This window comes from Calonectris borealis, unplaced genomic scaffold, assembly GCF_964195595.1.
Source record: "Calonectris borealis unplaced genomic scaffold, bCalBor7.hap1.2 HAP1_SCAFFOLD_114, whole genome shotgun sequence".
NCBI classification, from domain to species: Eukaryota; Metazoa; Chordata; class Aves; order Procellariiformes; family Procellariidae; genus Calonectris; species Calonectris borealis.
This window is the reverse complement of record NW_027441502.1, coordinates 110,001-112,500: the sequence shown is the minus strand read 5'-3', so window position 1 is coordinate 112,500 and position 2,500 is coordinate 110,001. Positions and strand designations below refer to the sequence as shown.

Here is a 2,500-nt window from a genome sequence, read left to right as displayed (position 1 = left end):
TGCGAGAGAGCAAGAGGGCCTTCGGGGTCGGGGGGGGCGGCTCCCCCGACCCTCCCCGCACCGGGGCGGGCCGCTGCGGAGCGGCCCGCCCGGCCGGCCGGCCGCGCAGGGCGAGGCCTCCGGGCGTTCCGGGCGTGGCGCGCGGCGCCGGGCGGCGCCTTCGGCGGCGCCCCCCCGCCTCTCCCCTCCCCCACCCCCGCGGTGCGGGGGGGGGGGGAGCTCGGGGCAGGGGGCTCCGCCGCCGACGCCGCCTTGGGCGGGCGAGGCCCTTGCCGGGTCGCGTCCCGCGCCGGCGGGTGGCCCGAGCCACGGCTCTCCTCCCGGGCGCAGCGCCGGGCTACTGAGGGAAACCCCGGGCCCCGGGCAGGAGGACGAGGCGGTGGCGGCGGACGTCGGGCGCGCCCCCGCGGGCGGACGCTCCCCCGAGGGCGGCAGCGGGGGAGGCACCCCCGCGGGGCCTGCAGGTCGTTTCCCTCACCCCAGGGCCAGGTACCTAGCGTCCGCGCCTCGGCGGCCCTCCCTCGGCGAGCGCCGGGGGTCGAAGGCCGCGGAGCCGGGCGGCGGTTTAAAGACGCGGGCGGCTCGATGCGACCCGCGGGGCGGCCGGGCGGTGGCGCCTCCAGGGGCGGGAGTCGCTCCCGCAGAGCCCCTGGCTGGGCGCCGCCCGTGCCCGTCGCGCGGGCAGCCGTGCCGGGGAGGGGTCCCGCTGCCCCCCCCTCTCCGCGGTCCGGTCTCGGCGGAGGAGACCGCGGCGCGGTCGGCCGCGGCCGGCCCGCCTGCCTCGAAACGGGTGGACCCCCCCCGGCGGGAGCGCGGGCTCTCCGCCGAGGGGGCGGCGAGCCCCCGCGGCGGGGGCTCGCCCGGCGGCCGCCGGGCCGCCGCGCCCCGCCCCGTCGCAGCGCTGCGGCGCGCTGCGCTCCGCTCCCTCCCCCTCGCCCCCCGGCGAGCGCTCGGCGGTCCCGTGCCGCCGGCCGCCGGCGAGGGCGGCACCCCGGCCGAGCGGCGGCGGCGCCGCTCGGCGTGTCGGCCGGCCGGAGGGCGCCCGCCGCCGGCCGCGGCTGTCCCGGCCCGGGCCCCGCCCGTCGCTTCCCCGCCGCCCTTCCCGGCCGCGCCGGGCGGGCGGGCGCGCGGGCGGGGGCGTCCCACTCCCGGTCTCCGCGTGGAAACGGGGAGAGCGGGCGCCGCCCCCGCCTTAGCGCCGTCCGCCTCGTCGCCTGGCGCGTGCCCGCGGAAGGGGGCCGAGGCGGGGGGCGGCGGCGGCGGCGGTTCCGGGCGGGCGGCCGCGCCGGCGCGGCGGCGGGCGCCGTCCGGCGGGCCGCGGGCGGCGTGCCGCGTCGCCGGCTCGGGCTCCGGCGGTCGCCGCCTCCGGCGCGGCCGGCGGCGGAGCCGCGGAGGCGCCGGCGGGGCGAGCCGCGGGAAGGGGAGCCGGCTGTCGTAGCGCGGCGCAGGTTGTGGGCGGAGGCGCGCGCGCGCGGGGGTCCGGCGGGGCGCCCCGCTGCTGCCGCCCGGCAGCAGCATCCGTTGTCCCGAGCGAGGCGGGCGGGCGGCGCGGCCGGGCGCGTCGCCGCCTCCGTGCGGAGGCCGGGCCGAGCCCGGGCGCCTGGGCCGCCTCCGAAACGCGCAAGGGGCGTCTGCCCGCTGTGGGTCGAGTCGGGAGCGCGGGCTCCCCGCCCTTGCCGTTCGGGGTTTTTTCCCGTTCCCTTTTTCCCTTCCGCTGGGTGTGCTCGTACGGTCAGGCGAGGCGAGGCCTCTCCGCCGCGGCCCGTGGCGCCGCGCCGCGGCCCCCTCCGCGCGGGCGGGGGGGGCGGGCCGGCGGGCGGGCGGGCGGTGGGCCGTCCTCCGAGAGGGGCCGCTGCTGGCGAGCGGTCCCGGCCCCCCCGCGCGCGCGGGGCGGTGCCGAAAGGCAGACAACTCTTAGCGGTGGATCACTCGGCTCGTGCGTCGATGAAGAACGCAGCTAGCTGCGAGAATTAATGTGAATTGCAGGACACATTGATCATCGACACTTCGAACGCACTTGCGGCCCCGGGTTCCTCCCGGGGCTACGCCTGTCTGAGCGTCGCTTGACGATCAATCGCCGGCTGGGCCGCCCCCCCTCCCCCCCCCTCCCCGGGGTGGGGAGGCGGCGGCCGCAGCGGCGCGGCTGGGGTGCCTCGCAGGCCCGCGCGCGGCCTCGGGCCGGGGAAGCGGTTCGCCGCCGCCCGGCGCCGTCGGCCCAAGGGCCTTCGTCCCCCTAAATCGAGACTCGGGGAGCGCTCCGAAGCTCCCCGCTCCCGGAGCGCCCGCTGGGCGGAGCCTCGTCCCGTCGGGGCCGCGCCAGGGTGCGTCGGGCCGGTCGGGCCCGGCGCGGCGGCGGGGAGAGAGAGTGGGGGGGGGAGGCGCGGGCCTCGCCCCCGGCCTCCCGCGCGGGCGGCTGTCTGCGGGTGGGTACCGCGGCGGTACCGTGCCGTGCTGCCGCGCGCGCGCGCGCTGTGCCGGGGACGGGGGTCGTCCCCGTCGC

The 2,500-nt window shown here is 82.5% G+C and overlaps 1 non-coding gene across 1 annotated transcript; it reads left to right on the top strand.

The window, feature by feature from the left end:
• The first annotated feature begins 1,909 nt into the window (after positions 1-1,909).
• On the top strand, positions 1,910-2,062 carry LOC142076771 (5.8S ribosomal RNA). Its single transcript, XR_012671319.1, has one exon. It is a non-coding gene; the product is annotated as a 5.8S ribosomal RNA (ribosomal RNA).
• Positions 2,063-2,500: the final 438 nt, after the last annotated feature.